A 13,458-nucleotide genomic window follows, 5' to 3' on the forward strand; every position below is an offset into this window, starting at 1 on the left:
CCCATTAGGCGTGCACAATCACTGCAGCAGTCAGAACAGAATCTACCTTATCACTAGTCTCCATCTGACAAAGATTTTTCTAAAAATAAACAATTTAGTTATTAAAAAATTAAAACCACAGATAAGATAACAATGTAACTAATTGAGACAGGAGTCTGTATCTTTGTATGTCATTTGGAATCAAGTAAATCTACTGTTTTGGAAACTTACAGCAAGGACCATATGAAATTAACACCCTTAAAAAGACCATTAATTACACACAGAAGAAGCCACAATTTCAGTGGCTTTAAACTGTTTCCTAGCTGATTCATCAGCAAGAACACAAGTAATCTTGATAAAAAACCAAAACCACTGCACTACACAAGGAGCAGTTATAAGCAGACTCTTGGGGTGCAAAACAGTAAAATAGTACTGATGGAGTTGTTGCTTCATGATTTTTTTTTTTTTGTGAGAAGATTCTTTTTCCACACAGTTTTCTAAGAATTTTCAGTCTTTAAGTGTCTGTAATGAGTATTTTACCTTGTAACGTCTGTCATCACAGAAACTGTAAAATTATTCTTTACATCTTAACGAGAACATGCTTATTATTTCTGATAGCTAAAAAATGTGTTCTATTAGACTAAAAACTCTTAACTTGCATATCTGGCTTTATTATTCAGCACTTTAAACATGATGTATTTAAAGAAGCTTTTACTTTCTTGTTAGAATGACCCCGTAGCCCTATCTTATTTTTTTTATTTTATGTTACTCTGCCAAGCTTTTAAATGTCTCAATAATACTGTTACATCACAGATTTATCCTTTAATGAAGTCCATGAATTACCCAAGAAACTTGAAATATTTTCACTGCTTTGTTCAGGGTCCTTTTGGTTCAGTTGGGGAAAAGAGAAGGTTTTTTGGATCACAAGAGGGAGCTCATATTTTTCTGTTATGTGCAATGTGCAGAGGCAGGGTGGAGAATTCACTGTAAATCCACCTGGTATAGAAATGAGAAAAAAACCAGATCTCTTTTAATAAACAAGTTGGATACAGATGCAAGTTTTAATTCAAATCAATCTCAGCTAAAGACTTTTTCATTGAAATCACGATTGTCCCAGATTTTGTTCATGAACACATAACGTCACATTTTAAATTGTGTTTTGATAGTATAAACATGTAACATGCATGCTGATTCTCTTCTGTGAATAACTTCCATGGTTTCAGTGGAACCATTTATGGGATGGCAGATGTCTGCCACGAAGAATGATGCCTGCAAAATCCACCCTCCCTCTATACACAACAGTAATATAGAAAGGCTAATGCTGCTAAATAAATCTGGCATTCCCCATCAAACCCACCGTGCACCGATTGCAGTAGCAGCAAGAGAGTTCTTTGGAGTTTTGGAATGCTCCTGAACCATTTACAGCCCAAAAGCAAGAATTACCAAAAGAGCAAGGGGAAGGAAGAGAATGAGCTTGGTCTGCAGACTTTGGTCACTGTGCCTGAACCCAACAAAGCCCAGAGAAGAGTGCAAGGTGCTGGAAACACAGCAAGTCAATTCCATCATCAAAATCTCTCCTTCTCCTCCACAGCTGAATTATTTCCTGAAAACTATTTTCTAATCTTTAGTCCTGTTGAAGCCCAAATATCTGGAACTAAGAGTTTTCCAGTTTTTATCAGTTCCCATGTTCTCCAAATTTCACACTTAAAAAACTTTCAGATGTTTTCTGTCACTTAGCCAAATCTTTTTGCTTTCTATTTTCAACTCATTTCTCACAGGTCTGCACCTGCACCTGCATCTTCCCAAGCAATCCTGCTCCCTTTGTATTGTTTTCACCTCTTTGAAGGAGCCAGGCCTTCCTCATTTATCCACAGACATCCACACAGAAATACACCCCTGTGCCTGAAGGGCCCTGGAGGTGTGCATGGCACAAAATGAAGATCGTAACTGTGAAATATCAAGAAACTGTTTCAGCCTCAGAATTAAGTAGATGGAGTTTGGATTTTTTTTTTTTTTTTTAATAATTTCATGTATAGTTTGAGAAGAAAACTTGATTTTTTTTTTCTGTAATCTCAAGAATGGTTTAGGCTTTCCTGGCAATATTTCAACACACAATGTCATCAACTGTATATATGTCCAGAATAAAAGAGCACAGGTTCCTCCTCTAGATCAGTGTATTGTGGATATTTGCCTGTAAGTGCCCCTTTTTATGGGCCTTTCAGCCATTGTTAAAGTTTTCAACGGGGATTATTTATGAAGAACAAAAAATCTGAAAGGTATTGTTTTCTGTGCAGATCTGTTTCAAACATTGATATGTTGGTGGATGCTCTGCTTTTAAAAACATAACAAGAAAAATAAAAAGACTGTGGTCTGCTGTGCTGTGCTTGTGGCTTAGCCACAAGTAGTTTCAACATCTGACTAAAACATAACAAACTTGTAATACCCAAAACAGGTATGTAGAGCATTGGCAGTTTAAACTAAGTGACATTTATTAATTTTAAAAGTTGCTCTTTTCTGCGTATAGCACTTGGCAGGTCCACCCACAATCCATTTTATCCCAGATAACTTCCCTGAAAACAAAGTGGACCACCTCCAAATTTGCCTTATTTATCATTAACAGATTAAAAAAGAATAAAAATTGAAGGCTTACAGATCTATGCACTTGGCCCTGAATGCATCATAGATACGTGTGGAATGTTTTGCTAATTTGCAAATCTATTTATATTATTCAGGTTTATTGTAATATAAATGCCATTAAACTCCTCATCATATTTCTCGGGGTTGTGTGATAATTTACATTTCAATTCTGTTCCTATGCCCTTAGTAAACTGCATAAAATCAGATTTTCCTTAAACAAAATGCAAAATACTATTTTTGGCTTAATAAAAGTCATACACATGTTTGAGGAAAAAATAACAGAACAGAGAAAAGCAGCCTAAAATTTTCTAATCTCTCATTACTTCAAGTTAAAAGAGCAGCTGAGAAAAAAGAAAACAGCAGAATTTTATTAAGTGTTATGCTATATATGTATTCATGTAATAAATGTATGTTGGACCTTTTTGCAGTACCCAAAAGTGCCAGCTGCTGGAAGGCTTTGTAATACCCAAAACATGTATGTAGATAATGAGCAGTTCAAACTAATTGACATTTATTAATTTTAAATATTGTAGTATAAATGCTGGTAATATTGGTAATATCAATAAAATAATGACACCAGCATTTATATTACAACAAAAATTGCCCACCAAGCTGACAAAAACACTGGGCACCTTCCCACAGCTCACACCTGAGTCCAGTTTCTGCCCAGTAAGAACAACCTAAAACACGGAGACTATTTGTCTTGTGCCAATCTGCACCATTATTTCCAATGAGAAAGCCACTTTACCATGGGAAAGCGAAGAAACAGCTAACAATGAGTTTTGATAAGAAATGTTTTGCTAGGAACAGATCACTTGAGAACAGAGGTTTCTTCTCCATATTTATTTAAGGCAGCTAAGCCACTTCACCGTGTCTGACACAAACTTTTTCACGTCGGAAAGGAAGTGCCATCTCCAGTTTTGCACTGTCCAGAGGCCTGGAGCCCAGTCCAAATCTGGCAAACACTGTCAAGGCTTGGTTCCACTGTTAATGAGCCCTAAATGACACCAGCAAACCACAGCATGAGCTGGTAAAAGCAGCAGCCTTTCCTTTCCCTCAAGGAAGGGAAAAACACTACAGTGATCTGTACTAGAGCGCAGACTCTACGATCTGTGTGTATGTGTCAAAATCTGATATTCAGAATGCTTTTGTGTTAGCTCTCCAGACCTGTTCCTGTAGCAGCTAAGGAGCAACTCAATTCATGCTCTGAGGCTGACATGATGTTGTGATATTCCTCATTTCCTCTTGGACACAGCTTTGACCACCATCACCATTTTGTGTCCTCTCAATTCTCAGTTTAAATCTGAGCAGTGTTCTGGCTTCCCAGTCACCAGCACACCTACAATTAAATGTGATGCTGGGATCTTGTGCAAGAAAAAATGCTTGCTGGGTTTTGGTAACTGCTGACTCAGAACTAGGAATTCATGTCATTTGCAAAGATGCAAATTTTCTATACGTGATCCTAAACCCCCACAAAGCAAAAGTGAAAATTTTTGAGGTATTAGTATTTTACCTCATGAACTTAACCATTGTTATCTCTACAAACACCATATTTACTCTAAAATGTTCCCCAAATCTAGCACAATACCCAAAGATATAATGCAAATAGCAATAATACAAACCTACAGGTAGATCAGCACTGCTCCTGAATGTTTTGCATGGCAATATGCTACCTGGTGTTTCCTAAGGCCAAAATTGCCAACAGCTGTCAATTATATTTAAGACAGAAAGAGTAAATCAGTTGTAAAATCCCAACACAGAAGCTTTTACCTCCTGCATTCCAGAGACGTGTCATTCTGTACCACGTGTATAGTTAAGCCTCTTCTCACACATCTCTTCAGCAAAGCAATAAAATTGGACTCTTACTCTTGGGTCTCCTCTGCCACCTACAGAGATGGGCAAAACCAAACAGAACAAAAAAGAATTAGTGACTTTCCCTTGTGGAATAATGAACAAATTGTGAGAAATCACCACTTTCTGAAACATGCACTTCTTTTTTCCATTCACTAAACTGAATAATTTACAATTGCTGGTCCTGTTTAGTGGCTGGACACCACTATCAATGCCAGTGTTTAAATAATAGTACCAAGCTTAAAGCTGATTGGTAAGAATTAGTTTTCTAAATTTTTAGCAAAGTGGTTGAAATACATAAGGTGCAACTACATTAAACATACAAACACAAAATCAAACCAACACAACTCTCTCTTGAGACCAGTCTGGAAGCCTGAAACCTTGAAAGACTTCTTTCAGTGATAATTCCTAGCCTTTTATTTACAAAAGCAGAATAGCATTCATACATGCTCTTGATGGTTAAATAGTTCTTGATACACATTCTTAAATGAAATAAAAACAGTGAATGCCAAAGCACTGAATTACAAATAAATTAAGGGTAGCTCTTTTCAATAGAAAGCAAGAGTATTTTTTAGTCAATTCCAGTGGGAAATCATTCCCACTTGAATGTTTGTAAACAACGGATGGAATAAAAGCAAAGGAGTGACAACACATTTAATGCAGCACTTCAAGAGGTCAGACATGAACAGCTGGCCCCGCACCTAAAGAAAAGGAAGAGAACAGCCACAGTTATTTCTTCAGTTAAGCAAATACAGCTGTTTCCCAGATTATATTTCTTTACTAGAACGATCCTGTTCTTATAATAAAACTAATTATCTGTCTGGGAAATACGAATCAGCCTGCATTTTCTGTGAGCTTCAGAAGGGCTGGAACACCAAACTGTTTGAATGTCAGCTCTCATCTTCTCAGTGGCACACGTCTCTGTACATCCTTCTTCTCTTCCAGGGCTCGGGCACAAAAACTACAAGTGAGCTCATTTCTGGCTCAGTGATTTTAGCCTGAACTTGGGGGAAGTTTGAGGCTCTTTGCTTTGTCTGGCTGGGGGAGCTTATCCTCTCTAAAGAAAAAGCTGCTGTCAAATAATAACCAGTACAAAATTTCACAAAAGCAGTTGGGTCAAAGAGAAAAAAATTTAATTTCATGTCAATTATTGTCATCTTCTTCAGCTAACTCTTAGCTCTTATAAGACACTCCAGACTCAAATATCTGGCACAGAAGGACAAAGAAAGAATTACATTTGACCTAACAACATTTTCCAGACTCACTCCCGTCCTTACTTTTGAATCATTGTTCTCTTATATTACAGTATCCTCATCTAGTTTCCACAAAACCTGCAGCACTGACTGCACCTGGAAGCTGGTCAGCAAGAAATTTAGAAAGCCACAGAAAAGTAGCCCAGTGCCAACATCTGTGATAGCTTTTAAAAGGGCAGGTTGCTATGCTAGGCAGAAAAGAAGATAAGTCTCAGTGGAGTACTTGACAAATATTAACCCTGGTGAATTGGACTTCAGGTATGTACATTTTAAGATGCTGTTGGCTGTTTTACTGGAGATTTGCACTTATAATATGAATACCTTGTTATACACAACAGTTCATTCCTAATCCAACTAAATAATTAGCAATGATATGACCAATAAATAAAAACATAAATTTGCAGCGGCTCCTGGCATGTGAACAAACCATGTATAAGAAGCTTGCTAGGCTGGCACAGCATAAACAGCAGCTCTGGCTCCTCAGCACAGCCAGCAAATGTGCTGTGCAGCCTTTTGCTCTCAGTATGGGACAGGCTCTGCCTTTGCATCCCCTCACACTGCAGTCTTCTGCAATTTCCCTTTTAACTATCTGCCATGTCAGCTGAATTATCTGATGCTGCATTTATACTAATGAGGAGAACAGCAGCACTTCATAGCTCAGGCTAGTAGGGAAATCAGTTAACTTGATCATAAATACTTCCAAGCAAACCGGGAAGCAAATCAGCCTCAACCTGAAATAAATAAAAGACAGCCTTCCCCTAACATGTATTCAATTGACAAACTTCAAAGCAATTTAGATATCTTTATCTTAAAGTCTACTTTGTAAGTAATCACTATGCTTACTTTTTAAAAATTTCATCAGATCTCTCTTTTTTTCCAGTTTAGCAAACCCCAGCTGAACTTGGAATTTCAGATTTTGCCTGATTTTGTCTGTCCTTTAAAGCAGCTGCTAAGGCATTACACACAGCTGGCATTTGTTAGCCTACATTAAAAGTAATCCCACATCGGCAAAACACAAGGATCCTGTTCTGTCAGTAGTTCCTTCTCCTTATTTTGATTTCTTCCAAGATGAGCAATGAAGAAGTTCCTACTACACTTCAACTGGATTTGGCCTTCTCAATTTTTTTGAATGTGTTCCCAGGCTTACAGCTGCTTGGAATTTTTACAGACAGGAAAACACACTGTAATCAAGGTGCCAGGGTCAAAAATCAGCATTAAGAATTTGGATTAAGATTGTGACGTGGGTGTTGTTCCCATCACCTGTAGTTTAATCCCTGCCTCTTAACTGGGGTCCCTCCAGTAACTACTCCCTACCCACACTCAGCTTACAGCTTGTCACAACCTTACTTTCAAACGGTTACGACTTCAAGGGAAAAAGAATGCAGTTCTTTCAAATTTGCACTGTTTAGGTCAACTAAAAAGCTGTGTTTCTCTACCACAGAAAAGTGTTAATTCCAGGAAAGAGTGTAGACCATACAGACAGCTCTCAAACTAGCACAAATTCATAACTAACAAAACCTCCCCCCCATACAGACCTCCTCATAGGAATCTCCAGAGCCAGGCCCAGGAAAAAACTTTCAAATGCAAACGTTCTCCAACAGGAAATCCAAAAAAAAGAAAAAAAAAGAGAATATATCCATTTGCAGAAGAGACTTTTACATCACCCATCTAAATACTAAGGAGAAAGGCCTAATGCTGTTTTCAGCTCTTCCTCAAAGCAACCTATTTCTTTTGGTCACTTTAAAGTTTTAGAAATATTTTTGATATAATCAGAATTATTTTTGAAGTGTAGTGTGTTTCAGCAGGCCTTTTTCCAGGTTCAAAAGGTGTCAGCACTTCAATAGTCTGTTATGTAGATGCATCCAAAGTTTGCATTTGGTTGCTGTTTCTTCACAGTCTGTCAGAAACTCAGCACAGGAAGCATTGTCTCCAGCCAATTAATGCACTTACCATATCATTTTGTGTAATGTCCTGCAGCAGAAATTACAGACACTGGTCCAGCTCCATCATGATTTTAAGATTTGCTCTTTCAGATACCTGTCAGGAGAGATATTTCTTAACCAGTAAAGCATACCCATTCTGAAAAACTATGATGCACTGTCCTGTGGGGATTTTGTGCCAAGAGTTCAATTCTTTCTTCTTTTAATTCAAGTAGTTCTTATCACTAGACATGCAGTGTTGCACCCAAAGGAGTACAAACAGAAGCCAGATATAGGAAGAATGTTTAAGAAGCCAGATAAGATTTTTTTGATAAGCACTGGATGTCTAGTTATGTCCTTGGTCCTGTCTTACTGTGCTGTGTAACTCTAGATGCAGAGCTTGAGTAACTGCTGGGTAAAAAAAAAACAGTACATCCCTGTCTCAGCACGTGGCACACGCCTGCTCACTTCAAGGAGGGAACTCTTCTGTGCAAAGTCCTGTCCTCAGTGAGTTCATCTTGAACTCACTCTTAAAGCAAGCATGTCAACAGCACTCAGCAGGCATCCTGCACTGCACAGCACCAGAGGGGGATCCAGGCCTCAATCCCTAATGCAGATGTGGCTTTCATGAGCATTTCTCAGGGCAGAAATATTGTTCTCATGTCATGGGAGGAAAACCAAGCTGAAGGAAGGAAATATCATCTCCTTTATAAGGTCACTCGATGTGTCCCTGGCAAACTTGGGCAGAAATTGGGCAGCACGCACTGCTGTGCTGCAGGCAGTACTGATCATGATCACATGGAGAACAGCCCTCACCAAGCTCACCAAACTGAAAACTCTGTGCTTGCCCCCCCAGCACAAAAGTCTAGCAAGGAGAAGCTTACATCACAGGACAGGAGTGACTAATAATGAAAATACTGAAACTACAAAAATAGGTTAGCAGCAATAAAGGAAGTCCATCTATATTTTAACATTTGTGCATTCTACTTGAGACATTTCTAAAAGTCACCATACTGTTGTCACTGCTTCTCTTGACTCATAGGGTGCTAAGATAGAAATGCAGGTAACTGAAGCTTCAGCTTGCATGGTGTCTTTAATTGAGCATGATTTATTATTGAGCATGGCTTAACTATTGATGTATGTTTGTTACTTCTCGAAGCTCATGGCCAGTATTTCCCAGGACAGGATTTTTCCTGCAGACAAAGTGCAGGAATGCCAATAGTTCATCAGGATCCTTTCAGAGCCACAAGAGTCTAACTCAAAATGCTTAAAATTAAGGACTTGACAGTTGCAATATTTGTTTGTTTATGGGTAGTCCTTTTACAGATGAGAATATTCATGATTTCCTCATTCCACCATCAAATGCTTTGCAGAGACCTTAGACTATAACTTTGTGTGGGAGTAAATCGAAAAGTTACTTAAATAGCAGTAGCAAACTTAACAGCTCAGCAACCTGTGAACATTCTTTAATCTTGATCCAATAGTCAACTCATGGCCCAGATAATAGCACCACGGGTATATTTTGTTTTCATTTAGGGTTTTACACCAGTACTGGAACTAAGCCACTCACAGTACTCTATCATCAGCACATTCTTTCTCTCTTAGTTTCAATGTTCACCTCTCCCAGCTCCTTAAATTTCCAGACACAAAGGCAGAACTTTCATTAGATGTCAAGGTGAGGCCCCAAAAATCTCTATTTGGTCCAGTGTGAAATCTAAAGCAATGCTGTGGCTGTAAACAGAAATGCAAGAAGAGCTGATCCATGGAGCATAACGTGTTGAGAAGGAGAGCAAGGCAAAAAACCAAAGGAAAAAACAAACAAACAAACAAAACAAAACCAAAAAAGAAGCCCCCAAGCCCCACCTCCACAAAAAACCAAAACAAAACAAAATAAAAGGTGCTCACTGTCTTAGTCTGCAAACAGCCAGGACAGCTTTTCCTGCTAGTCAAGCTTGCCTCTTTATTGTGGCTGCTCATGAACTGTCCTTTCACAGCAGGACCCCAGGCACACAACCGCTGGGCACATGGTAAATGCTAAACATGGATTTGTTCATCCCAACCATGGGGCACAAAGGGGGATTGGGAGCGCAGCACCATTAAATGCACTCAGCAGAACACTGACAGGCTGCTTTTCTCAGGAGAAAATGGTGAAAATGCCAGGCCCTAAAAAATATTCCAAATGGTTTCACTTTTCTTGCATTCATAAGGAAGCACATCTCTGCACTATCCTATTACACAACAGTTTCTTTTAATAGCATTCTTTTGTCCAGCCTTATGAGAAAGGAAACACATTCCTTTATAGGACAATGGAATGCCAGTGATTAGCTCACATCAACACCAAAAGATGAGCAGTTGGTAAAAAGCATGTGCTTTTGAATTGCATATGTCCAAGAACACAGTAAATTAAAGAAAAGGCTCCATTTGTTGCAAATGTACTACCCTAGCCCTATTTAATGAATTAGTAATTCTAAATTCTTAGCTAAACTGAAGTGCTAAGTTTTACTGTTTCAGGCCAGATAATCAATATTTCAGAGTATGCACAAGACAAGACGCAATATTACAATACAAACATCTCGAATAGCAAGTAAGAAATATACATTTATTTTTATGTTACCTGTTTCCATTTCTTCATATGATCTTTTACACATTATTGGAATAGTATTAGACCTATATTCAAGCTTTTCTTACAAAAATATATATATTCATTAATGGGATCTGATTCTTTCAATGGCAATGAACTTTAATGTGAGAGATGAGGGACAAATGACCTTAATACAGGTGGATATTCACAGAATATTTTAATGGCGTTGAGACAGAGAGGATGGTCTAAATCTGTCTAGCTCCTAATCAAGCATTGCCATTAAATTATGTAAAACAGTGGCTTTGTTAAACAGAGAAATAGAAGTTCCTTTTCTTCCATTGTTTATACAACAGTAATTTAAGACGTGATACACAAAACCGGAAAACATTCCCCAGTTTACATAAACAACATAAAGAAACTTGACATCCCATACACTTTTGTGTATTGTCATTTTAGCCAGCATCAAAAATCAGTTCTCCCACAAAGCCACGTTACACCAGTGGAAGTCACATAAGGGTTTCAGGTGAAGCTGCATCTCTGTGCACAGCCACCAACACCTCCTGGGCAAAGCTGCTAACAGGGAAAATTGGGCTCTTCCAGCTGTTTCCAAAGCCCACTCTTCTTTGCTCAGCTTTATTTATCCAGAGCCTGCCTGGCTATGCCAACAAGAGAAGGCAAGCGCAAATCCCAGGCACTGCCAACCCCACCTTAAGCACAAGGGAACTCCTCCAAAAGAGCAGTACCTACAAACTGAAATGAATATTAGTATATTTCAGCTACAAACTGAAATAAACCTGTAGGAAGCTGCTAAGTCAGTACTCTGAAGAGACAGATGTATAAAATATTGATATATAGTCAATAAATAGAAAGGTGAGTGCTAAACTGCTAAATATTTAAAGAAACTCACCTGGAAAAGAGAAGGCTGCAGGAGACCTTTAGCAGCTTTCAGTATCAAAGGGGGTCTGTAGGAAAACTGGAGACTGCTGACAAGGGCATGTGATGGCAGGACAAGGGGTGATGCTTTAAACTGCCAGAGGGTAGGTTTGTATCAGACATCAGGAATAAATCCTTTACTGTGAGGCTGGTCAGGCACCCTGGGCACAGGTTGCCCAGGAGAGCTGTGAATGCCTCATAACTGAAAATGTTCAAGATCAAGTTGGATGAGGCAGTGGGTGGATCTTTTCATCCCCCCTGGATCCCCCTGGGCTGTGGGTGGATCTCTGCATCCCCCCCTGGATCCCCACAGGCTGCAGGGACACAGCTGCTTCACTATGGTCATGACCAGGGTCTGCAGAGGAGCTCTGGCACTTGGAGCAGCTCCTGCCCCTCCTTCCCCACTGCACTTGGTGTCTCCAGGTTCTTCCCCTCACACATTCTCTCTTCCTCCTCCTCCTCTCTGGCTGGAATTCAAACTGCCCCCCACCTTCGTTTGGATTTCTCCTTTAATCTCTCATCCCAGAGGTGTTCCCACCATCCCTGCTTGTCCCAGCCTTGGCCAGCAGCAGGTCCATCCTCTGAGCCACCAGGGATGTGGTGGAGGCTTCCTGCAGCTTCTCACAGGAGCCACCTCTGTGCCCACCACCACCAAAATCCAGGGCATGCAAAACCAACACAATTAGTGAAGAGCATATTTACCTGTAGGACCATGTAGTTGTTGAAAAGAAATATTATTTTAACCATTTTCATTTTCAATGGCTAAATTGTGAACTGAATGCATGTGTCCTTGTTCTTTGCAATGGATTGGAAACCAAACAAGCCCTGACAAACAGCCCCAGCTTCAGCTCAGATCGTAACAGTGCCCTGTTACCAGCCCAGGCCCTAGATATTGAACTGCCTTACAAGATACTGAGAGAATTTCAATGTAAGTCCCCAGCACCTTGGTTTAGTAAAGATGAAATTTCCAAAAGCCTGGATTGACCTAACTTAAATCGCACATTGGACAGTATCAACTACTAGGGATTGTAAAGTTGTGCCACAAAGCTGTTGCAAAATACTCATTAAATTTCCCCAAACATACTAATTTTACTTCAAAAGCATTCATTTTCCCTAAGCATGAGGCAGAAAATAACTTAAAATCATTCTCTTTTCAAACTTATAATCATTCTCTTTAAATAAGCATCCAAACTCTGAAAGGAAACCACCGTTTTCCTCCTGCATTTTCTGTGTAATCCTAAGCACAGCTATCAACACATTTCATCACACGGAAGATGAAGAGGATAAAAATACAGAGAAATTCAAATTAAAGTTTTCAAAATTTTTTGTTTTAGAATTTTGCTCCTCTCATGCCTGTATAAGGTGAAAATAAAAGCAATGTAAAAGAAAGAAGCTGTCTTTTTAGCATCTTCCCCCACAATATGGGAAAATGATATTTCTTCTGAGAGCAGTGTTTTAGCACAGTAGGATGTTCTTGTGCTGTGACAAGATAATGTGTGTGTAGAGCACTCCTGTAATTTAGCTGTCACACAGGCACAGCTACTCCAGTGCATGTGTGTCGAGGGAGAATTAGCTTTGATCTGAAAAATGCATCAGATGGTTTCCATTCCTAACACTGAATCAATTCTGTTTGATAAGAAATTAATCTGGCCATCTCACACACAGCACCCGTCAGAGTGTTTAATGATGCTGTGACTGCATGGAGCTATTTACACAGGAAAAAACTAATGTCAGTACAGATAAAAACCACTTTTTAAGGCTTTCTATCTGAGTACTTCCACTTTGGAGCATCCTAGATATTTAAGGGCCATCAGGGTAACAATCTATCCAGCAAATTTTTCTGTGGAGGAAAAAATGGACTACTTAGTCTTGAATAGACACTAAACCTGGGAACTGAGAAACACATTTTCTGTAGCTTTTGTAACTTCAATATTAGAGATACAGATGTGAAAACAAAATTGTTTTCACAATTATGCCTGCCAGCATTATAAAGACTGACTGCAACTTGCTGTCGTTTAAACTGTTGAACAGCACAGCTGGTACTAGGTTTTTTCACGAAAATAACTCTTCCAAAAACTATTTAACTTCAGCCTCTGAGTTTTTCGGCACATACTTCTTCAGACAAATAGAAAGCAAAAGTAATTCCAATTTCACCTCCCGCACATGCTCACTTGAATGCACAAAGCATTTCTAAGAAATTCCAGAGCTCTTTCTACACTGAGAATGCTTCAGTCTCTCAAGTTTGGCTGCTGCTACAATTTACCTGTAACTCTTCCTTTGTCACGAGGGGAAAAAAGGCTAAACA

General features: G+C 39.1%; 1 long non-coding RNA gene across 1 annotated transcript; it reads right to left on the reverse strand.

Annotated features, from left to right (window-relative positions):
* Nucleotides 1–629: 629 nt before the first annotated feature.
* On the reverse strand, nt 630–7,760 carry LOC140684394 (uncharacterized). Its single transcript, XR_012056606.1, has 3 exons — nt 7,671–7,760; nt 4,387–4,502; nt 630–975 (listed from the first exon to the last, which is right to left on the reverse strand). It is a non-coding gene; the product is annotated as an uncharacterized lncRNA (long non-coding RNA).
* Between the last annotated feature and the right edge of the window lie 5,698 nt (nt 7,761–13,458).

This window comes from Taeniopygia guttata, chromosome 5 (assembly GCF_048771995.1).
Source record: "Taeniopygia guttata chromosome 5, bTaeGut7.mat, whole genome shotgun sequence".
In the NCBI taxonomy this organism is placed as follows: domain Eukaryota; kingdom Metazoa; phylum Chordata; class Aves; order Passeriformes; family Estrildidae; genus Taeniopygia; species Taeniopygia guttata.